Consider the following 25,007-nt stretch of genomic DNA (forward strand, 5'->3'; position numbering starts at 1 on the left):
TATAAGAGAGTGTGTGTATGAGTAGGTGATGTATAAGAGAGTGTGTGTATGAGTAGGTGGTGTATAAGAGAGTGTGTGTATGAGTGAGGTGATGTATAAGCGTGGTAGTGTAGCGGTTAGCGAGGTTCGATTACCGCTCACGGCCAACACCGGTGACGATTATCTGAACCGGCCCTGGGCCTCCCCTAGGTCGACTCAGCCTCAAATGAGGCTGAGCGCGGTGTGTAAAAACCGCCACCGTGGGAAGACAAAGGCGGCCGGGCGTGGTGCTGACTCATCCACCCCCTCGCGTGCCGTGCCGGGCCTTCGATAGGTGCAACTGGCGAACGGCACTTGCCCCCAAAAGTCCGTGAAGGCTATCCGGGGGATCTTTGCCTTTCGTGCGCGTGTTTGCGAGGGTTGTCTGGAGGGTGGGGTGTGCTAAGTACGCCTCTGATCCGTCGCGGTGACGTAACCACCCCTTGGGGTCTTCTGCATCCCGCGCAGCCTCTCTCCTCTCTCTGCGCTCCAACACCGCCCGCGCACCCGGACCTTCTTCCCATGAGGACCCCTGGCAAGAGAACGACACCCCCCCCCCAACCACAACAACCCCAAACACGCACAGAAGCGCTGCGCTCTCTCTCACATCTCTCTCACATCTCTCACCGCCCGCCAGCTCGTCTCTACGTTTCGCCGGGGTCGTGGTGTTGGGGGAAGACGATGTGGATTTAAACCTGTGGACGGACCAGGCACAACCGGCGTCGTGTTGTTACCGGGTGAGGCTGACGCTGTCTCTGTGTGTGTGTGTGTGTGTCTTCTCTACGTACGTACACACACGTGCGCGTGTGTGTACGTACGTCCGGTATAGAGGAAGGGGAATGGTACTGTGTGTACACGTATGTAAGTTGTGTCTGTGTGGGTATCTTTGTGTGCGCACGCGTGTGTGTGTGTGTGCATACGTGCTTGCGAAAGCAGCACTTGCCCCAAAAGTATGTTAAGGCTATACGGGGGGGCCTTTGTCTTTTCGTGTATAATATATACACATTATTGTTGTATTATATGTAATAATGCAGTATGTATATGTGTCTATGCACGTATGTTTACATGCACTACGACAACTGGGTGTGTCCATGCTGTGTTCTATTCCATGCGTGCAGTGAGTGCGGGGAGCGGTGGCGTAGTGGTTATCGCTCCCCCCTCCCTCCTAGGTCAACTCAGCCTTAAATGAGTATCGGGTGCGGTGTGTATAAGCATCAGCGCTGCAGGGAAGACAAAGGCGGCCGCGCGAGCGTGGTTCTTGGCCAGCACCCCCTCCCCCCAACCCCTTCCTCGCGTGAATTTCAATAGGGGCTCGCAAACAGCGCGTGACACCAGCAGTGTCTGTGCAGGTGTTCGGTGCACAGGTGTACGGAGCGGTGGCGTAGTGGTGAGGGCCTCGGGTTCCCAGGCCCGGTCATCGTGTCGGTTACAATGTACGCACATCAGCGTTGTCGCCTGCATTTGGCACGGGGGCACTCCCCTAGGTGAACTCAGCCTAAAATAAATGTTGCCGTCTGTCGCTAGGGTAGATGACATTGTGTGTTGTGGGAGAGGTGGGGGGGATGGGAAGACGAAGACGGCGAGGCGTGGATCTTAGGGAGGTTTGCCCATGTCTAACATTGTATTTGTAACGTTGTAATAACTCGATGGCTTTGGAGACCAATATCATCCACAATAGAGGTTTTTGTTGGGTTAGATCACGTAAATATGCATGCGTCCTGAAACCCGCCACCACACAATCTGGCCGTCGCCTGATGAAGCTAGTTGTAATTACTGGCGAAACGTCGTACTCAGATTGTAAATGTTGTGGCTTGGCTCTCCAACACACCGGTGTGCTGTACTCGTGACGAATTGGCCACGTTCTGTTTACGTGACAACCCTTACTAGTTGGCTGTGTCGGGTGGTGGCGGGTGTAACGACACATTTATATATTCACGCAATCTAACCCCAAAAAAACCTAATTCATGGATGCCTTAAAAACTCGAGCGCGTTTCCCTGCCGTGTGTCGTACTTATCTGCGTGATGCACATTTGTGCTCTTGCCAGCGTCGCAAACATTTACCGAACGCGTGTCAATGCGTAATCATCCCGAACATCGTCATACAGTGCTTGTGTTTAGAGTACCGTGGGTTGGAGCGGGGAGCGGTGGCGTAGCGGTTAGCGCGCTGCGCTATAAACCCGGCCACCCGGGTTCGCTTCCCTGCTCACGGCCAACAGCAGTGACGATTATCTGAACCGGTTCCTGGGCCTCCCCTAGGTCGACTCAGCCTCAAATGACATCCTGGTGCGGTGTGTAAATATCGCCACTGGGGAGACAAAGGCGGTCGGGCGTGGTCCTGGCCACCCACCTCCTCGTGTACCGTTCCGGCCTTCATAGGTGCTCGCTAACAGCACTTGCCCCTACAGTCTGTTAAGGCTATATGGGGGATCTTTGTCTTTTTTTTCTTTGTGGGTTGGAGGAGCGGGGGAGGGGATGGTGACGCAGTGGTTGGCGCACTGCGGGCGATGAATACCCGGCGGTCACCTGAGTTAGATTCTCACCCCACGGTTTAAAAAAGAAGTCAATCAGTGGCAAAGCGATTTCTGCACCAGGAGTACGAATGTAACATTTTATCATCGCCGTAGCTGTTGGAACGTTTCGCGTCGCTGTAGACGAGTCGTGTGATTTGAGCCGTCATCTTCTCGATCTGGCGATGAACTGCCCGAACCGAATTGCGCTGTAGGGAAATGTAATGCTGACCCTTGATTCAACGTCGCTTCGTGTTTTGCACGCTATTTCCTATTCCAGGGACTCCTCTGCTTACGAACGAGTTAGGTTCCAGAGGTCTGTTCGTAAGTCGATTTGTTCGTAAATCCAATTCTACTCCTATCGATTCCAAACATGTTGTACGGCGTGTACACTAAACACGGGGAATGGCTTTAAAAGTTGTATAATCTCCTGTAGATGGAGATGCCACTGGTTCTTCATGTTCTGCAGATGTAGATGCCACTGGTTCTTCATGTTCTGCAGATGTAGATGCCACTGGTTCTTCATGTTCTGCAGATGTAGTTTGCCACTGGTTCTTCATGTTCTGCAGATGTAGATGCCACTGGTTCTTCATGTTCTGCAGATGTAGATGCCACTGGTTCTTCATGTTCTGCAGATGCCACTGGTTCTTCACGTTCTGTAGATGTAGATGCCACTGGTTCTTTATGCTCTACAGATGTAGATGCCACTGGTTCTTCACGTTCTGTATATGTAGATGCCACCACCGCACATCTATTGCGTGGTGGTTGAACTTACGAATCTCGGTCCGAACAGGCAGCTGGACATACGCACAGGGTTGCTCGTGCCTCCGAAAGTTCGTAAGTCGAATAGTTCGTAAGTAGAGGAGTCCCTGTACTAATATGCAACAGTTGTTGTTGCTGCTAATTACTTCTAGCCATAGTGTGACCTGCCCAACCGACTTTTATATTATTGTTGAATCATCTCATCATCATCAATCACCTGTCCGGAATGGAATACTGCATTGATTTCTCGATTAAAAATCAATGTCTGTCGATTCGTATGCAAAGTATACGTGTCGTCATCATTAGACCTCCTTTGCCAGTACCAAAATGTAATAATAGGGTTTTTCACCTTTTTTCTTGGCAACAAAACTGAAACCTTTTTACAAGGATTCATGTCTGCATTACCCACAATACCTGCAGTCAAAATGCAAACAAAAACATACTATGAAAGCCGTCCCTTGGTGTGGACCAATCAGTTTCAAGGACAATGCATATATTATCATAGTATTTTTTTTGTTTGCATTTTGACTGCAGGTATTGTGGTTAATGCAGACATGAATCCTTGTAAAAAGGTTTCAGTTTTGTTGCCAGAAAAAAGGGGAAAAACCCCTATTATTACATTTTGGTACTGGCAAAGGAGGTCTAATGAAGTAGACGCTCACCCCGAGCCCTCATTACTTTGATAGTGCATTGTCTTTGAGCTGTGTGACGCCTTTTGGCATCATCTGGTCGAGCACCAATTGGGTCGAGGCTCAAAAGAAAGCCGTTCCTTGGTATGGACCAATCAGTTTCAAGGACAATGCATATATTATCATAGTATTTTTTGTGTGCATTTTCACTGCAGGTATTGTGGTTAATGCAGACATGAATCCTTGTAAAAAGGTTTCAGTTTTGTTGCCAGAAAAAGGGGAAAACCCCTATTATTATATGTGTCGTGTTTACGCTGCCAGCGATCAAGGCGCGATCACTCAGCTCCGTGCAGGATTAAGCATATATTATAAAGGGACCCTAAATATAAAAAACACGTAAATAATTAAACACATACATTTTTTTACTTGCATAGTAAAGTAATTGTATTTTTTCATTGGCTTTTCAGCCAGATAAATGAATACCCAGCGACAAATCGCTCACCTTAAACACCCAGTCGTTCATGAAAGTTAAAGGCGGCATAATACTATAGTGATAAAGCAAATCCAGAATCACTGAACCGGAATTTGATTGCTTGAAAGTATTTAGCGCGAGGCACTTGAAAGTGCTACTACACGTAGCTACTACACATGTAGTATGTAGCTACTACACATGTAGCTACTACACATGTAGTATGTAGCTACTACACATGTAGCTACTACACATGTAGTATGTAGCTACTACACATGTAGCTACTACACATGTAGCTACTACACATGTAGCTACTACACATGTAGCTACTACACATGTAGCTACTACACATGTAGCTACTTTTGCTACTCGGATAATCCGGCACTGATTCGGCTGGATGTAAACGCGCAGTGACTCTAAAGTGATCCGCGCATCGCAGCGCAGATCGCCGTGGCAGTCAATCGCTCCACGAAATGTATCGATTCGTTGTTGTCGTCGTCAGCCACCCGCCATCAGTCAAACGCTGCGTCGTCTACATCAGCCACGCGAAAGAAGAAGGATCGGTGATGGCTATGCCAAGCGGGTGGCGGGGGGGGGTCAGTAAACTGCGGATCCGGAGACGCGCGTGGCCCTTTAAGGACTGTCCACGCGACGTGATGTATCAAGCACCCACCGCCTCTTATTCACCACGTGCAATGTGGCTCTTGAAATATTGAGCGGGTTTTTTTGTTGTTTGTTTACCGATTATAGGGGAAAAAAACCATGATCTTGTCATCTCGGTTGCAGACCCCCCCCCCGCCCCCCCTGCGCTGTGCAGACCATAACTGTGTGAGAGTTACTCGATTAATCATCAATCGTCAATGTTTGTCGATTCGTATGCGATGGATGTAAAGTACCTGTGTTGTATTCACGCTGCCAGCGATGGAGGAGCGATCACTCAGATGGATGACTCTAAAATGGCCTACGCATCGGAGCGTAAATCCTTGTGGAAGTGAATCGCTCCATGAAATGTATCGATGCGTTGTCGTCATCAGTCATCCATCATCAGCATTGACAATCATCAATCAAACACGATCGATCATCAAACCCTCGCCATCATAATTAAGCTGAGAGCTGTTCATGATGTTTACCCACAAATGCAATGGACAAGCAACACCCAATTTTACTTTTAAACATGAATTAGTTCATTTGGCAGAAATACTTGTTTTCATTATTGAAGGGTTTGCCTGTTACCCAATAGCTACAATTAGTGTAAATTTATACGCCTATTTAAAAACTGATCAGAATGTGTTTATTTTTTATGTGATTCTCATCAGGCCCCGTGCTATGTTTAGGGCAGTTCCTAACTCTTATTAACTCTCTCTCTTTGGTCCTCTCTATGTGCTATGAAGAAGGGCCATTGCCCGAAACGTCGCCTATGACATACATTTTATATATAACTTGCTTTACTTTATAGAGGCCACGGTGTTTATTATTTTGACGAACGTGTTGAATTGATTATTTTCTTCATGACGATAGCGTGCGTCACCATCCATCCATGACGTCACCACGTCGCTTGTGCCAGGCTATGTGCACCATGAGGCCACGTGAAGTGTCGAACGCCCGCTGGCAGGAGGTCACGGGGCAGACCCAGGTGCCACGGGTCGACTGACTGAGATGACTGAGATGACTGGCTGATGCACCACCTGTGCCCCCTACTGTGTCAACTTGCTGTGCTTTAGCCACACGGAGCTCCGCTCGTTGTTGTGAGCGTCGCTCCTCCGCCCTCCGTTGTTGCTGGAGGGCGACTGCCTCCAACTGCCCAGTAGCGTCCTTCACGAGCCTCCTCCACAGAGGCCACACGCACGCACGCACGCGCGCGATCCATTAACATCATCATCAACAAAGTCGTCGTTAATAAACAACATCGCTGGAAAACCTCATCAAGGGCCAAGCATTGTGCTGCCCCCTTTGTCAATTACATAAACAGGACACAGATGACGGTGAGTTCACCGCGCGTTGAAAACAATGGCGAGAGGCGTGAACAATGGCGCGAGAGAACAATAGGCAGGGCCGGTAGGGGGCGGGGTTGTGCGCCCGTGCGTGCAATGTTCACGCGCGTGCCTATTTGTAGAACAATGGGGCCCACGCACAAACAATGCACAGAGGAAATAAGGACAACCCGGTCTCAGCCCTGTTGCGCACAAGACAAAGGTCCCCCGTATAGCCTGTTACAGACCGTTGGGGCAAGTGCTGTTCGCCAACACCTATGAAGGCCTGAACGGTGCGCGAGAGGGTGGGTGGTCTAGCATCACGCCCGGCCACCTTTGTCTCCGCGGTAGCGATGTTTTTTATGCACCGCACCAGGTACCCATTTGAGGCTGAGTCCACCTGGAGGGGACCCAGGAACCGGTTCAAATAATTGTCACTGGCGTTGGTGGCCGTGAGCCGGAATCGAACTCGGGTGGCCGGGTTCGTTGAGTAGCGCGCTAACCGCTACACCACCGCTCCCCACATTGTGTACGTACGCACACATACACGTGTGCGCACACGTGTGTGTGTGTGTGTGTACACACATACACGTGTGCACACGCGCGCGTGTGTACACACGAGCGTGGGCCCCATTGTGTACACACATACACGCGCGTGCGCACACGTGTGTGTGTGTACGTACACTATGTGGGGAGCGGTAGTGCACGTACACACACACGTGTGCGCACGCGTGTGTGTGTGTACACACGAGTGTGGGCCCCATTGTGTACACACACACACACACGCGCGCGTGCGCACACGTGTGTGTGTACGTACACTGTGGGGAGCGGTAGTGTAGTGGTGAAGCGCACTGCGCTACAAATCCGGCGAACGAAGTTTGATTTTAACCAGTCACGACCACACCAGTGACGGAGATATGAAGCGGTGTTTGGTCTCCCCTAGGTCGACTCAGCCTTAAGTGTCCATCTGGTGCGGTGCGTAAAACATCAGCACTGGGGGGGAGGTAAAGGCGGTAGGGAGTGGTCTTATCAACTCCTCCCGCTCGCCCCCTCGTGTTGCTATGTTGGCCTTCATACGTCGTCACTATCGGCACTTGCCCCAATAGTCTGTCCGGCTCTATGGGGGATCTTTGTCTTTGCCACTGGAGGGTCTGTCCGGCTCTGTGGGGTGTTCGCTGAGTGTGAGCGTGTTCCGTGTTGTGTTTCCACAAACACTCGGAGTGTCTCTCCCTCTCGGCGTGCTCCGTGTTGTGTTTCCACAAACACTCGGAGTGTCTCTCTCTCTCTCTCGGCGTGCTCCGTGTTGTGTTTCCGCAAACACTCGGAGTGTCTCTCTCTCTCGGCGTGTTCCGTGTTGTGTTTCCACAAACACTCGGAGTGTCTCTCTCTCTCTCTCTCGGCGTGCTCCGTGTTGTGTTTCCGCAAACACTCGGAGTGTCTCTCTCTCTCGGCGTGTTCCGTGTTGTGTTTCCGCAAACACTCGGAGTGTCTCTCCCTCTCGGCGTGCTCCGTGTTGTGTTTCCACAAACACTCGGAGTGTCTCTCTCTCTCTCGGCGTGGGCGTGCGCCGCGTTGCGTTTCCACAAACACTCGGAGTGTCTCTCTCTCTCTCGGCGTGCTCCGTGTTGTGTTTCCACAAACACTCGGAGTGTCTCTCCCTCTCTCGGCGTGCGCCGCGTTGTGTTTCCACAAACACTCGGAGTGTCTCTCCCTCTCGGCGTGCTCCGTGTTGTGTTTCCACAAACACTCGGAGTGTCTCTCTCTCTCTCTCGGCGTGGGCGTGCGCCGCGTTGCGTTTCCACAAACACTCGGAGTGTCTCTCTCTCTCTCTCGGCGTGCTCCGTGTTGTGTTTCCACAAACACTCGGAGTGTCTCTCCCTCTCTCGGCGTGCGCCGCGTTGTGTTTCCACAAACACTCGGAGTGTCTCTCCCTCTCTCGGCGTGCTCCGTGTTGCGTTTCCACAAACACTCGGAGTGTCTCTCTCTCGGCGTGCTCCGTGTTGTGTTTCCACAAACACTCGGAGTGTCTCTCTCTCTCTCGGCGTGCTCCGTGTTGTGTTTCCACAAACACTCGGAGTGTCTCTCCCTCTCTCGGCGTGCTCCGCGTTGTGTTTCCACAAACACTCGGAGTGTCTCTCTCTCTCGGCGTGGGCGTGCGCCGTGTTGTGTTTCCACAAACACTCGGAGTGTCTCTCTCTCTCTCGGCGTGCTCCGTGTTGTGTTTCCACAAACACTCGGAGTGTCTCTCTCTCTCTCGGCGTGCTCCGTGTTGCGTTTCCACAAACACTCGGAGTGTCTCTCTCTCTCTCGGCGTGCTCCGTGTTGTGTTTCCACAAACACTCGGAGTGTCTCTCTCTCTCTCGGCGTGCTCCGTGTTGCGTTTCCACAAACACTCGGAGTGTCTCTCTCTCGGCGTGCTCCGTGTTGTGTTTCCACAAACACTCGGAGTGTCTCTCTCTCTCTCGGCGTGCTCCGTGTTGTGTTTCCACAAACACTCGGAGTGTCTCTCCCTCTCTCGGCGTGCTCCGCGTTGTGTTTCCACAAACACTCGGAGTGTCTCTCTCTCTCGGCGTGGGCGTGCGCCGTGTTGTGTTTCCACAAACACTCGGAGTGTCTCTCTCTCTCTCGGCGTGCTCCGTGTTGTGTTTCCACAAACACTCGGAGTGTCTCTCTCTCTCTCGGCGTGCTCCGTGTTGCGTTTCCACAAACACTCGGAGTGTCTCTCTCTCTCTCGGCGTGCTCCGTGTTGTGTTTCCACAAACACTCGGAGTGTCCCTTGCCTCTCTGCGCGCACCTTTGGATTTCACACTAAGAAGGCTGAACACGCCCTGCGGAAAGACAGAATTAACCTCGCATTGTGCGCGCTTATAATCGTGATATAATAATAATAAGAATAATAATAAATAAAAAGTTACGAAACTAAATTGTCTATATATATCAAGGACATTTATGAAAAATGTGCCCTGACCATTGTGTTATGGTGAGCAGCGCTCCGTAATTGCGACTCTGAGGTCGAACCTCAAACGCCTCTGTTCCACCGAGCAGTGTTAATGGGTTCCAGCACAATTAGTAGCTGATCGGCGGTTCGTGTGGTGGTGTAAAGTCTGGGTGCTTCCACCTCCTTCCAAGATGTTTGTCCAGCGTGGAAGAGTAGGCCAAGTACACCTCGCTATAAACTCCCTCGAGTGGAGGACCTTACGCTAGCAGTGGCGTGAGCGAGCCATTGCAGGGCCGCGCCTTTATCTTCATACTGTATGGACTGATGCATCCCTCCCACCGCTCTCGATCGACAGCCAAGGTCACCCAGGGTCAGTAGAGATCCCACCCCATTGAGGACCCTAAGCAGACATTTGTCACGTTAATTACAAACGTATATGCTAGACGAGCTACACAACTTGATTGTATGGCAGCCGTTTGACCTGTTAATAGCCCCACACATAATTAACTTTTATTTTAATACAGTAGTGCCATGCCATTTTTTAAAATTTGAATTATCATTATTATTATCGTTCGGATCTAAGTTCGAGCTGAGTTTTGGTGCTTCTCTGTTTCTTTGTGCCTCAAGATGAGGAAGCCGCCATGAGCTACTTGGGGGCCCTGTGTTTTTCCTTTGCTTTCTTCATGCCGAGCGCCACCGCTAGCCACGGAAACGGTCGTCACGGAGGGCTCAGATGATGTCCCTTGGGAGGTGTCTCACGTTGGCTCGTGGTGGCTGCTGTGCCAGAGACTACGAACCAAACCCACGCAAAGTCTGCATGGGTTTAAGTTATGTGGCCTGTCCTGTGTCTGTCTCTCTTTCTTTATTTTATTCAAAGAGGGTTCATGATGGCTGTGTCAGATCTCCAAAACCCAACACTGCTGAGATCCGAAGCGTGAGTTCACAGACTCTGGGTGTCTTGTCGATATTTGAGAGGGTTCATAATGGCTGTGTCAGATATCCAAAGCCAACGGCGTTGAGATGCTCGTGTTAAGTCCACATGCTTTGGGTGCCTGTCCTTAGAGGTGTCGGTAAAAACCGCCACCACCCAACACAGCCAATTAATAAGGTTTGTCACGTAAACATGTCAATTCGTTCCTGGCAAAGCACACTGGTGTGTTGGGGAGCAAAGCCACAACATTTCCACGTGGCTTTGCTCTCCGCAACATGTGGCTTGGCTCTCCAACACACCGGAGTGATGTACTAGTAACGAATAAACCATTTTCTGTTTACGTGACAAACCTTACTAATTGGCTGTTTCGGGTGGTGGCGGGTTTAACGACACATTAATATATTTACGCGATCTAACCCCTCCCCCCCCCCCCCCAGAAAAAAAACAACCCCTTATGGATGATATTGGTCGCGAAAGCCTACTGCGTGTGAAACTGTCTTAGAGGGTCTATGATGCTTGTGGGCCAACACTGCTCGAAGCCTGGGTTCGAGCCCTGGGGCTGAGTGATTCCCGTGAGAGGCGCTTAAGACGATCGCTGGGCCGAGGCCAAGCGCGAGCCGCCTCTTCATGGCACCCCCTTTCGATGGAGCGCGGTTGGCTTAAGTGCCGTGCGAAGCACGTTCAGCGTCATGCGTGCGTTAAAACAAAAAAAACGAGAGAAAAAAACCCCCCACACCAGGTTCTCTCAAGTGCAGGCGACTTCGACGGTCTCATCACCCACCCCCATGTCCCACGATGGATGTACAAAGCACGCGCTGCGAAACGGAACGAGGCCGCGTGCGACACGGGCACATGGGGGAGACAAAGGCGGCCGGGGTGATGCTCCTCACAAAGCATCTCCTCGGCAGGCATTCCGACCCCGATAGGTGGTCGCGAGCAACGCGTTGCCCAACCCGGCGAGTTCGATTCCCATTCGCAGCCAACACCGGTGACGATTATTTGAAATCATTGCTGGGTCTCAACTAGGTCGACTCGGCCTCAAATGAGTGCCTCGGGAGCGGTGTGTATACGTCGGCACGAGGGAGACAAAGGCGGCCGGGCGTGGTTCCTGGCCACAGCAACCCCCGTCGTGCTCTGTCCTTCATAGGTGCTACACGCGTGACCATCAGTTGCACTAACAGCGCTGCCAAGACTTATACGGAGGTGGTGGGTGGGTGGGGGGGGGGCTTCCCCTTTGTGTGTAGAATTGATGGCACCGTTCACATTGAGCCTGCTCAGTGCTCAGCGCTGTTGAAGTTGGAGGTTTTTTACAGTGCATTTACAAACATCGTGCCAAATCAACCCCTGCCCCCCCCCCAAAAATAAAGGCGTGACCCCCCCCCCCCCCCCAGTAAAAGAGTCCCACCCCTCTCGCTAATTCCTCTCGACAGGAGCCTCCTCTGTCGCACTGAGCGCATCCAGAGAGAGGACTCAGAGAGAGAGGACGACTCAGAGACAGAGGACGACTCAGAGATAGAGGACTCAGAGATAGAGAACGACTCAGACAGAGGACGACTCAGAGATAGAGGACTCAGAGACAGAGGGCGACTCAGAGATAGAGGACTCAGAGATAGAGGACGACTCAGATAGAGGACTCAGAGACAGAAGACGACTCAGAGATAGAGGACTCAGAGACAGAGGACGACTCAGAGATAGAGGACTCAGAGATAGAGGACGACTCAGAGATAGAGGACTCAGAGACAGAGGACGACTCAGATAGAGGACTCAGAGACAGAAAACGACTCGGAGAGAGGACTCAGAGACAGAAGACGACTCAGAGGACTCGGAGACAGAGGACGACTCAGATAGAGGACTCAGAGACAGAGGGCGACTCAGAGATAGAGGACGACTCAAGATAGAGGACTCAGAGACAGAGGACGACTCAGAGATAGAGGACGACTCAAGATAGAGGACTCAGAGACAGAGGAGACTCAGAGATAGAGGACGACTCAGAGATAGAGGACGACTCAAGATAGAGGACTCAGAGGCAGAGGACGACTCAGAGACAGAGGACGACTCAAGATAGAGGACTCAGAGACAGAGGACGACTCAGAGACAGAGGACGACTCAGAGACAGAGGAAGACTCAGAGACAGAGGACGACTCAAGAGAGAGGACTCAGAGACAGAGGACGACTCAGAGACAGAGAACGACTCAGAGATAGAGGACTCAGAGACAGAGAACAACTCAGAGATAGAGGACTCAGAGACAGAGGACGACTCAGAGACAGAGAACGACTCAGAGATAGAGGACTCAGAGACAGAGGACGACTCAGAGAGAGGACTCAGAGACAGAGGACGACTCAAGAGAGAGGACTCAGAGACAGAGGACGACTCAGAGAGAGGACTCAGAGACAGAGGACGACTCAAGAGAGAGGACTCAGAGACAGAGGGCGACTCAAGGGCATGAGGAGGAACCACAGATGAGCCGGAAGACAGCAGCAGCCACGCGGTGGTGATACATTCAACCCCCCACCCTCCACATCCAAGCCCTGCAGTTATCTACATCTTGTAGTGGGTTCCAGTGACACGGAGACGGTAGAGTAGAGGCAGCACTTATTTATTTATAACAAGGGGTCACACAGAAGAGGTAGCGACCCCTTCACCCGGATACGCTTAGGAATATCCCCCTAGGCTATCTAGCCTAAGCCTATGTTCCCCGGTTCCTCCAGCTAAGGGCTCTAGGGGAGCCTGTCTGATCTGGCCCTGGTTAAGCTCAGATCACGGCACCCCACCAACCAGACCGGCCCTTAGAAGGACGTCGGCTCTGTGGCTCCTGGGGCCGTACCGCTGGCTTGCCCTGCCGATCCTGAGAAGGACAGCGGTCAGGGGAGTCCCAGGGTTCTACTTAGCCCCGAGCTTCCTCACTCCCCGCCCTTTATACCCATAACCCAACTGGGCGGGGCTGTAGAAGCGGACGTCATTGTAGCCACCTAGGATCACACCAAGGTTTGGCTGTACCTCTGTATCACACAACACCCCTACATCATTAAGGTGTTTTCGGCCAATTAAAGGGTGTTCACATTTGGGAGAAAAGCGGAGCACCTGGACAACACCCACGCGTGCGAGGGGGCAACACTGTATCCCGTACAGAAGGGACAGATGGAGTCTACATCGGTTTACCACCTTCTGATGAACCAGCGTCAGGGTATTGGTAGAGTTAGGGGAAGAGTGAGTTGAGTGCGAGAGGTGGGGCTAGAGAGAGCGAGTGGTGGGGCTAGAGAGGGCGAGTGGTGGAACGAGTGGTGGGACGAGTGGTGGGACGAGTGGTGGGACGAGTGGTGGGGCGAGAGAGGGCGAGTGGTGGGGCTAGAGAGGGCGAGTGGTGGGACGAGTGGTGGGGCGAGTGGTGGGGCTAGAGAGGGCGAGTGGTGGGACAAGTAGTGGGACGAGTGGTGGGACGAGTGGTGGGGCGAGTGGTGGGACGAGTGGTGGGGCTAGAGAGGGCGAGTGGTGGGACGAGTGGTGGGGCGAGTGGTGGGGCGAGTGGTGGGGCTAGAGAGGGCGAGTGGTGGGACGAGTGGTGGGGCTAGAGAGGGCGAGTGGTGGGGCGAGTGGTGGGGCTAGAGAGAGCGAGTAGTGGGGCTAGAGGGCGAGTGGTGGGACGAGTGGTGGGGCGAGTGGTGGGGCTAGAGAGGGCGAGTAGTGGGACGAGTGGTGGGACGAGTGGTGGGGCGAGAGAGGGCGAGTGGTGGGACGAGTGGTGGGGCGAGTGGTGGGGCTAAAGAAGGCGAGTGGTGGGACGAGTAGTGGGGCTAGAGAGGGCGAGTGGTGGGATGAGTGGTGGGGCGAGTGGTGGGGCTAGAGAGAGCGAGTGGTGGGGCTAGAGGGCGAGTGGTGGGACGAGTGGTGGGGCGAGTGGTGGGGCTAGAGAGGGCGAGTAGTGGGACGAGTGGTGGGACGAGTGGTGGGGATAAAGAGGGCGAGTGGTGGGACGAGTAGTGGGGCTAGAGAGGGCGAGTGGTGAGATGAGTGGTGGGGCGAGTGGTGGGGCTAGAGAGAGCGAGTGGTGGGGCTAGAGGGCGAGTGGTGGGACGAGTGGTGGGACTAGAGAAGGCGAGTGGTGGGACGAGTGGTGGGGCTAAAGAGGGCGAGTGGTGGGATGAGTGGTGGGGCGAGTGGTGGGGCTAGAGAGAGCGAGTGGTGGGGCTAGAGGGCGAGTGGTGGGACGAGTGGTGGGGCGAGTGGTGGGGCTAGAGAGGGCGAGTAGTGGGACGAGTGGTGGGGCTAGAGAGGGCGAGTGGTGGGGCGAGTGGTGGGGCTAGAGAGAGCGAGTAGTGGGGCTAGAGGGCGAGTGGTGGGACGAGTGGTGGGGCTAAAGAGGGCGAGTGGTGGGATTAGTGGTAGGGCTAGAGAGAGCGAGGGGTGGGGCTAGAGGGCGAGTGGTGGGACGAGTGGTGGGGCGAGTGGTGGGGCTAGAGAGGGCGAGTAGTGGGACGAGTGGTGGGGCTAAAGAGGGCGAGTGGTGGGACGAGTAGTGGGGCTAGAGAGGGCGAGTGGTGGGATTAGTGGTGGGGCTAGAGAGAGCGAGGGGTGGGACGAGTGGTGGGGCTTGAGCAGGCGAGTGGTGGGACGAGTGGTGGGACGAGTGGTGGGGCTAGAGAGGGCGAGTGGTGGGGCTAGAGAGGGCGAGTGGTGGGGCTAGAGAGGGCGAGTGGTGGGACGAGTGGTGGGGCTAGAAAGGGCGAGTGGTGGGACGAGTGGTGGGGCGAGAGAGGGCGAGTGGTGGGACGAGTGGTGGGGCGAGTGGTCGGGCTAGAGAGGGCGAGTGGTGGGACGAGTGTTGGGGCGATTCGTGGGTCTAGAGAGGGCGAGTGGTGGGACGAGTGGTGGGTCTAGAGAAGGCGAGTGGTGGGACGAGTGGTGGGGCTAGAAATGGCGAGTGTTGGGACGAGTGGTGGGACGAGAAAGGGCGAGTGGTGGGACGAGTGGTGGGGCTCGAGAGGGCGAGTGGTGGGACGAGTGGTGGGGCGAGCGGTGGGGCTAGAGAGGGCGAGTGGTGGGACGAGAGGTGGGGATAGAGAGGGCGAGTGGTGGGACGAGTGGTGGGACTCGAGAAGGCGAGTCGTGGGACGAGTGGTGGGGCTAGAAAGGGCGAGTGGTGGGACGAGTGGTGGGACTCGAGAGGGCGAGTGGTGGGACGAGTGGTGGGGATAGAGAAGGCGAGTGGTGGGACGAGTGGTGGGGCGAGTGGTGGGGCTAGAGAGGGCGAGTGGTGGGACGAGTGGTGGGGCTAGAGAAGGCGAGTGGTGGGACGAGTGGTGGGGCTAGAGAGGGCGAGTGGTGGGACGAGTGGTGGGGCTAGAGAAGGCGAGTGGTGGGACGAGTGGTGGGGCTAGAAATGGCGAGTGGTGGGACGAGTGGTGGGGCGAGAGAGGGCGAGTGGTGGGATGAGTGGTGGGGCGAGTGGTGGGGCTAGAGAGGGCGAGTGTTGGGACGAGTGGTTGGGCTCGAGAGGGTGAGTGGTGGGACGAGTGGTGGGGCGAGTGGTGGGACGAGTGGTGGGACTCGAGAGGGCGAGTGGTGGGACGAGTGGTGGGGCCAGTGCTGGGGCTAGAGAGGGCGAGTGGTGGGACGAGTGGTGGGACTCGAGAGGGCGAGTGGTGGGACGAGTGGTGGGACTCGAGATGGCGAGTGGTGGGACGAGTGGTGGGGCGAGTGGTGGGGCTAGAGAGGGCGAGTGGTGGGACGAGTGGTGGGACTCGAGATGGCGAGTGGTGGGACGAGTGGTGGGGCGAGTGGTGGGGCTAGAGAGGTCGAGTGGTGGGACGAGTGGTGGGGCGAGAGAGGGCGAGTGGTGGGACGAGTGGTGGGGCGAGAGAGGGGGAGTGGTGGGACGAGTGGTGGGGCGAGAGAGGGCGAGTGGTGGGACGAGTGGTGGTACTCGAGAGGGCGAGTGGTGGGACGAGTGGTGGGGCGAGTGCTGGGGCTAGAGAGGGCGAGTGGTGGGACGAGTGGTGGGGCTAGAGAGGGCGAGTGGTGGGGCTAGAGAAGGCGAGTGGTGGGACGAGTGGTGGGGCTCGTTGGCAGACGGTGTGGCCCGCGTGACGCACGCCGAGCGGACCGAGAGGACAAAGCGTGTCCCATGGTGCACTCTCCAGCCTGCATTCTCCCCGTGGACAGCAGCGGCAATTAATTTACCGCTTTATTTATTAAATTACTTTTACATCCCCCTTGTTTTTGTAACACACTCGTGCTCTGTGATTTTAGAGTGTGGGTGTGTGTGTGTTTTTCGTGGCTTCGGGAGTGGTGTGTGTGCGTGTTTATGCAGCACACGTGTGTGTTGTTGCGTGCGTGTGCGGAGCGGTGGTGTAGCGGTTAGCGCCACGCTGCGCTACGAACCTGACCACTCGGGTTCGATTCTCGCTCACGGCCAACACCAGTGACGATTATCTGAACCGGTCCTGGTGGCCTCCCCAAGGTCGACTCAGCCTCAAATGAGTATCTGGTGCGGTGTGTAGTAAACATCGTCACTGGGGAGACAAATGCGGCCGGGCGTGGTGTTGGCCACCCACCCCCTCGTGTGCCGTGCCGGCCTTCATAGGTGCTACTCGCTAACAGCACTTTCCCCTACAGTTTGTGACATGCGATATATCTGTCTGTGATGTGTCTGTCTGTGATGTGTCTGTCTGTGATGTGTTTGTCTGTCTGTGATGTGTCTGTCTGTGATGTGTCTGTGATGTGTCTATGATGTGTCTGTGATGTGTCTGTTTGTGATATGTCTGTCTGTCTGTGATGTGTCTGTCTGTGATGTGTCTGTAATGTGTCTATGATGTGTCTGTGATGTGTCTGTGATCTGTCTGTCTGTGATGTGTCTGTCTGTGATGTGTCTGTCTGTGATGTGTCTGTGATGTGTCTGTCTGTGATGTGTCTGTGATGTGTCCGTGATGTGTCTGTGATGTGTCTGTGATGTGTCTGTCTGTGATGTGTCTGTGATGTGTCTGTCTGTGATGTGTCTGTCTGTCTGTGATGTGTCTGTGATGTGTCTGTGATGTGTCTGTCTGTGATGTGTCTGTCTGTCTGTGATGTGTCTGTCTGTGATGTGTCTGTGATGTGTCTGTCTGTGATGTGATGTGTCTGTCTGTGATGTGATGTGTGTCTGTGAAGTGTTTGTCTGTGATGTGTCTGTCTGTGATGTGTCTGTGATGCGTCTGTGATGTGTCTGTCTGTGATGCGTCTGTGATGTGTCTGTCTGTGATGCGTCTGTGATGTGTCTGGCAAACCCAAGTTGAATTCCTGGCCACGGCCCCACATTTAATAGCGAATATCTGAACGGGTCGTTCGCCTCCCCTGGCTTCACTGGTCCCGAGGCGAGAACCTGGTGCGTAGTAACAACAACAACGACGATGAATATCATCATCATCGTCGTTGTCGTCATCATCGTCACCAGCCATGATTCATTCAGAGCTGGATGAAGGCCTCCCCCAAGTCGTCGCCAGCTCATTCCGTGGCTCCATCTCCGTGGTGGATTGGGGGGGGGGGAACCTCTCGGGCACGTTCCTCCCCCCTATTAGCTGCCAACTCCGTCACGGAGTCTCACCCACTGGGGGCATCCCCCCCCCCCCCCCCCGGGCGATTGGTGCTGCCCATCCCCCCTCCCCTCTCTCTCTCTTCTCGTCCCCAACGCGACGTCACGATCTTGCGTCGTGCGATCCACGTGCTCCTCCGTCTCCCGCCGTCGCACAAGAATCATCATAACAATCACAACCATCATAACAATCACAACCATCATAACAATCACAACCATCATAACAATCACAACCATCATAACAATCACACTCATCATAACAATCACAACCATCATAACAATCACAACCATCAACAATCACAACCATCATAACAATCACACTCATCATAACAATCACAACCATCATAACAATCACAACCATCATAACAATCACAACCATCATAACAATCACAATCATCATAACTATCACAACCATCATAACAATCACAATCATCATAACAATCACAACCAACATAACAAACACAACCATCAACAATCACAACCATCATAACAATTATAACCATCAACAATCACAATTATTATCACAATCATCACAATCAGAAGCATCATCACAATCATCATAACAATTACAACCATCAACAATCACAATCATCATAACAATCACAATCATCATAACAATCACAACCACCATAACAATCACAATCATCATAACAATCACAACCATCATAACAATCACAATCATAACAATCACAATCATAACAATCACAATCATCATAACAATCACAACTATCATAACAATCACAATCTTCATAATACACATCATAACAATCACAATCATAACAATCACAAACATCATAACAATCACAATCTTCATAACAATCACAATCATCATAACAATCACACTCATCATAACAATCACAACCATCATAACAATCACAACCATCATAACAATCACAACCATCATAACAATCACAACCATCATAACAATCACAACCATCATAACAATCACAATCATCATAACAATCACACTCATCATAACAATCACAACCATCAGCAATCACAATCATCATCACAATCATCATCACAATCATCATAACAATCATAACAATCACAATCATCATTAGACCTCTTTTGCCACTACCAAAATATAATAGGGTTTTCCCCCTTTTTTCTGGCAACAAAGCTGAAACCTTTTTACAAGGATTCATTTCAGCATTAACCACAATACCTGCAGTAAAAAAAGCAAACAAAAAAACATACTATGATAATATATGGATTGTCCTCGAAACTGATTGGTCCACACCAAGGGACGGCTTTCTTTTGAGCCTCGACCCAATTGGTGCTCGACCAGTGCATTGTTTTTGAGCTGTGTGACGCCTTTTGGCGTCATCTGGTCGAACACCAATTGGGTCGAGGCTCAAAAGAAAGCCGTCCCTTGGTGTGGACCAATCAGTTTCAAGGACAATGCATATATTATCATAGTAGTTTTTTTGTTTGCATTTTGACTGCAGGTATTGTGGTTAATGCAGACATGAATCCTCGTAAAAAGGTTTCAGTTTCGTTGCCAGAAAAAAGGGGAAAAACCCTATTATTATAATCACACTCATCATAACAATCACAATCATGAAAACAATCACACTCATCATAACAATCATCATAACAATCACAATCATCATCACAATCACAATCATCATCACAATCACAATCGTGATGGCATTTATAACGCGCCAGATTTTGCAGATAAGTCAACGACTCAGAGGCGCCTGGCCAAGCTCGGTGCATTCGATCTTGCGGATGTGCAAAGGGATTTGAGGGGTCCACACCGAGGGGGGCGATAGCTGAGAACCAACGCGAGGCTGTAACAGTTTAGTCATATAGTGTGTAGTGTATAGTGTATAGTCATATAGTGTGTAGTGTGTAGTGTAGGGTATAGTAATATAGTGTGTAGTGTAGGGTATAGTCATATAGTGTGTATTGTAGTGTATAGTCATATAGTGTGTAGTGTGTAGTCATATAGTGTGTAGTGTATTGTGTAGTCATATAGTGTGTAGTGTAGTGTATAGTCATATAGTGTGTAGTGTAGTGTATAGTCATATAGTGTGTAGTGTATAGTCATATAGTGTGTAGTGTGTAGTCATATAGTGTGTAGTGTAGTGTGTAGTGTAGGGTATAGTCATATAGTGTGTAGTGTAGTGTATAGTCATATAGTGTGTAGTGTAGTGTATTGTCATATAGTGTGTAGTGTGTAGTGTAGGGTATAGTAATATAGTGTGTAGTGTAGGGTATAGTCATATAGTGTGTAGTGTAGTGTATAGTCATATAGTGTGTAGTGTGTAGTCATATAGTGTGTAGTGTAGTGTGTAGTCATATAGTGTGTAGTGTAGTGTATAGTCATATAGTGTGTAGTGTAGTGTATAGTCATATAGTGTGTAGTGTATAGTCATATAGTGTGTAGTGTGTAGTCATATAGTGTGTAGTGTAGTGTGTAGTGTAGGGTATAGTCATATAGTGTGTAGTGTGTAGTGTAGGGTATAGTCATATAGTGTGTAGTGTAGTGTATAGTGTAGGGTATAGTCATATAGTGTGTAGTGTAGTGTATAGTCATATAGTGTGTAGTGTAGTGTGTAGTGTAGGGTATAGTCATATAGTGTGTAGTGTAGTGTGTAGTGTAGGGTATAGTCATATAGTGTGTAGTGTAGTGTATAGTCATATAGTGTGAAGTGTGTAGTGTAGTGTGTAGTCATATAGTGTGTAGTATAGTGTAGTGTATAGTGTAGGGTATAGTCATATAGTGTGTAGTGTATAGTCATATAGTGTGTAGTGTGTAGTCATATAGTGTGTAGTGTAGTGTATAGTGTAGGGTATAGTCATATAGTGTGTAGTGTGTAGTCATATAGTGTGTAGTGTATAGTCATATAGTGTGTAGTGTAGTGTGTAGTGTAGGGTATAGTCATATAGTGTGTAGTGTAGTGTGTAGTGTAGGTATAGTCATATAGTGTGTAGTGTAGTGTAGGGTATAGTCATATAGTGTGTAGTGTATAGTCATATAGTGTGTAGTGTAGTGTGTAGTGTAGTGTATAGTCATATAGTGTGTAGTGTGTAGTCATATAGTGTGTAGTGTAGTGTATAGTCATATAGTGTGTAGTGTAGTGTATCGTAATGTATAGTAGTGTAGTATATAGCCATATACTGTGTAGTGTATTGTAGTGTATAGTAGTGTAGTGTATAGTCATATAGTGTGTAGTGTAGTGTATCGTAGTGTATATAGTAGTGCAGTGTATAGTAATGTATATTGTAGTGTATAGCAGTATATTGTGGAGTGTATAGTTGTGCAGTGTATAGTAGTGTATAGTGTAGTGTACAACAGTGTACAGTAGTGCAGTGTATAGTGTAGTGTATAGCAGTGTATAGTAGTGCAGTGTATAGTAGTGTATAGTGTAGTGTATAGTGTAGTGTATAGTGGCGCAGTGCATAGTGGTGCAGTGTATAGTGACATGAGGCTGTAACAGTTCAAGACCTTTGGTGACTGAAACACTTTTCAGCTTCGACGCTGACAAGACTAACACGCGTAAAAGTCAATCACTTTAAAGTGCCCTTGCGTTAATCCATTGTTCAGCCATACTTCACCACTTTGGTCAATGTGGGTTGAAACCGTGGCGAGGGAATCAAACCCACGTGGCCAGATTTGTAACGCAGTGCACCACAACTCCCCCAACACACAAAAGACAACCCCCCCCCCCCGTATAGCCTTAAGAGACTGTAGGGGCAAGTGCTGTTAGCGAGTACCTATGAAGGCCGGCACGGCAAACGATGGGGTGGGTGGCCAGCACTACGCCCGGCCGCCTTTGTCTCCCTCGTGGTGATGTTAACACGCCGCACCAGGTACACATTTGAGGCTGAGTCGGCCTATATACACACAGAAATAGCCTGACATTCACGTAGCTATGCTGTTGGCTGGGTAAACGGACATAGATCAGACATAGGTGAGAGCCCACCCTGCATCATCGTGTTTTTATAAAAATACGCACGCACGTGTGTCTGTATGTGTCTGTGTGTCTGTATGTGTGTGTCTGTGTGTGTCTGTGTGTGGGAGGGGGAGCGGTGGCGTAGTGGTTAGCACGCTGCACTACGAACCTGGCGACCCGGGTTCGATTCCCGCTCACGGCCAACACCCGTGACGATTATCTGAACCAGTCCTGGGGGCCTCCCCTAGGTCGACTCAGCCTCAAATGAGTGCCTGGTGCGGTGTGGAAACATCGTTACTAGGGAGACAAAGGCGGTCGGGCGTGGTGTTGCCCACCCACCCCCTCGTGTGCCGTGCCGGCCTTCATAGGAGCCCACGAACAGCACTTACCCCTACAGTATGTTAAGGCTATACGTGGATATTTGTCTTTGTGTGAAGACAGCACTTGTCCTTACAATCTGTATGACCATCCGGGGGACCTTTCTCTTTGTAACATATACTCCCCACCCACCTCGCCTCGACACCCCTTCTGTTGCCACAGCAGCTGCTGCTGTTGCTTGACCTGAACAAGATAATCCGAGATCATCTACTGAGGGAGGCTGTCACAACGAACCCGGTGGGAACTTTAAATGACAAAGTGTGGAGTCAGCAGGCGCACAGGTGTCTGATCACAATCCTTCATAAGACACGATTTGTGGGTATTGTTCCACAATTTGACTATGTCACCGACGTCACGTCTCAAGTCAAAGATTCCACTCGGATCTTCTCGAGCCTCCCGCGAATCACGTGACTTACGGTGCCTAACTTGAAGGTGGCGTTCTCAGCGCAATGCCGCTCCCCCGAGGCTGAAATCTTTTACATGATCAGAGTTTCTGTTCTCTTTGATGGCGATGTGGCCCCGTAGAAGCGGCTGCGCTCACCGCTCCCTGTAGGGGCCGGCGATTCATCGTCACCTCGCGTGACTTCTGTGAGTGGCCACCCCCACTCTGAGCCCCTCGCCCCGCCCCCTATGAGAACAGACGCCGCTCCATGCAGCAGCGTCGAGGCTCGGAGGCAGAATCTCCCTCCTCCACCCTCTCCTCGTCTCCCCTGGCCCTGTGCTCCCGTTCCTCCACCCCTTCCCCATCCTCTTCATCTCGTCCTCTTTCTCCACGCGGTACATTCTCGACTCTACTCCCCTCGTTGACGAAATGCTGCTGGGCATTTAGTTTGTGCGTGAGCAGCAAAATACTAAAAAAAAAACAATACAACGCAAACGTGACTTGTCACACAACTGGAACGTTACGGGGAAATGCCTTGGTGGTAATCGTCACGTTGTGAAATTTGATCTCAAAGCGTTCCATTAAAATAATTACGTGACGGCCGTCCTCAAGAAGGTATTTTGCAGGGACCTCGTCGCGACGGCCCCAGTTGCCCTTTGTCGGGCCCACGTGTCATCTGTGTGTGCGCGTCTGTGCGTGAGTGTGCGTGAGTGCGCGCGTGAGTTCTCCCTTTAATTAAACGAACACCCGAGGGTTGAAATCCTGGCTCACGGACGAAGATAGCGCTGCGTAAGCCACGCGTGTGACTTTTATGAAGAGAGAACAAAAATAGGAAATAATTAAAGCAGGTGACAATAATAAACGTGAGACGGGAAAGGGCGCGGCTCCTACGTTGAGAACGAGAAGTCGAACGATTGCAGTGGTTAGACCTGTCCACTGTCTAGCTGCTGCTCTTACCTGAGGATAACCATTCACACGCCCCCTTCCCGGTTTTGCCCAGATCTATAAACTGCCGTGGTGAATATCAATAATACTACCACCACTGCAATGTGCGTTCTCTCGCACCGTATGTAGCCCAACCGTGATTCATTGGAGGTGTCACAGTGTTTGCTTTACTCTTTGGTTCTATTCGGTAAAGTCACGTAGACAGTCTGGTCCTTCACCTGATGAAGGCCACTTGTGTTGTGGCCGAAACGTCGTGACTTTTGTTGTTTTATTTTTTTACCTACGTGACTTTACCGAATAGAACCAAAGAGTGTGGATCCTTGCAGTCACGAAAGCTTCAAATCTAGAAGTGTTTGCTTTGGTTTGCCACGCATGGCTTTCGCAGAACAATATCCATAATGAAGTGTGACGACATCAGATTTCTCCACAAATCTGGCTGTCGCCTGATGATGCTCGTTGGAATCACTGGCGAAACGTCGTACTCGAATACGAAAATGTTGTGGATTTACTCTCCGACGCACCGGTTAGTGCTGAACTGGTAACGAATTGGCGTGTTTTGCTTACGTCACAAACCTTACCACTTGGCTGTGCCTCCGGTGGTGGCGGGTTTAACGACACTTTTATATTTACGCGATCTGACCCAAAAACAACTCTATTATATTCTTAGTTTTTCGGTAAAGTCACGTTGAAGAGAAACAACAAAATAATATAATATATATTATATTATTTTTGTTGTTGTTTCTCTTCAACGTGACTTTACCGAAAAAACTAAGAATATGAATTACTGCAGTCACGAAAGCTTTAAATCAAAACAACTCTATTGTTAATGGTTTTAATTTGTAAGACCTGTGTAACATCAACGCTGTAGGGTTTTGTGACACGTGTGGTCTTTCCGCATCGACAAACGGGAAAAGCAGCCAGAACTGGGGCCGACAATTTTTTTTCCCAAGCTCTGCGCTCCTACACCCAAGGGATATTTTGGCCAGCTCCACGGATGAGTGCTCATCCATGGGGCAGGAAACCGAAGCACCTGGAGACAATCTCCACGCGCGTGTGATTGGGGTGTTAACAGTCAAACTCCGGACATATGAATATGAACTAACTTGCTGCATTGCTATCACACGCTAGCCGTAAGGCAGGGTGTGGATGGCGACCTCGATGCCTGTGGGCAGGGAGTTTCACGAATCTGTGCGAGATCTTCCAGCCCTGGACAATATCAATGACTCACTCCCCCCCATGCCTTTGTCGGTCGTCTGGGTTCTCTGGTCATACTTCACCATTTCTTGCCACTGCTGGCAAGAAGGGCTTCCACGAGAGGGAGCTCTAGAGGGTAGTTGGCCTACTCTTCCGCATTGACCAGACGCATTAACCATTGTTACTGCGGGGTGGAAAGAGGCGAGCTAGACAGATGGTGGATTTAATGAAGTTTGCCCCGAGTGCTTCAACTCCTCCTCTGCCAGGAGATCAGCAGATGGAACGGGAGTCCTCTGGACTCGCAACGCATCTGGAAATGACGAAAAACAGAAACCCCACCGAGACGGACAAATTGTGCCGGATGGATAAAACCCAAGAGCAATAAGAGGAAAGTGTGACAAGCACTCGGCTTTT

The 25,007-nt window shown here is 51.1% G+C and overlaps 1 protein-coding gene across 2 annotated transcripts in view; it reads left to right on the forward strand.

Annotated features, from left to right (window-relative positions):
• The first annotated feature begins 472 nt into the window (after window positions 1–472).
• The window catches only part of LOC116953529 (rho guanine nucleotide exchange factor 18-like), a 166,045-nt gene continuing 141,510 nt past the window's right edge, over window positions 473–25,007 (forward strand). For both annotated transcript variants that reach the window (XM_032973801.2, XM_032973802.2), the window contains exon 1: window positions 473–755. The gene's annotated coding sequence lies outside the window, so the exon portion shown is untranslated. The remainder of the gene's footprint in view (window positions 756–25,007) is intronic.

The sequence above is a fragment of the Petromyzon marinus genome, chromosome 52, assembly GCF_048934315.1.
Source record: "Petromyzon marinus isolate PM22_M1 ecotype Great Lakes invasive population chromosome 52, UKy_Petmar_22M1.pri1.0, whole genome shotgun sequence".
Lineage (NCBI taxonomy): Eukaryota > Metazoa > Chordata > Hyperoartia > Petromyzontiformes > Petromyzontidae > Petromyzon > Petromyzon marinus.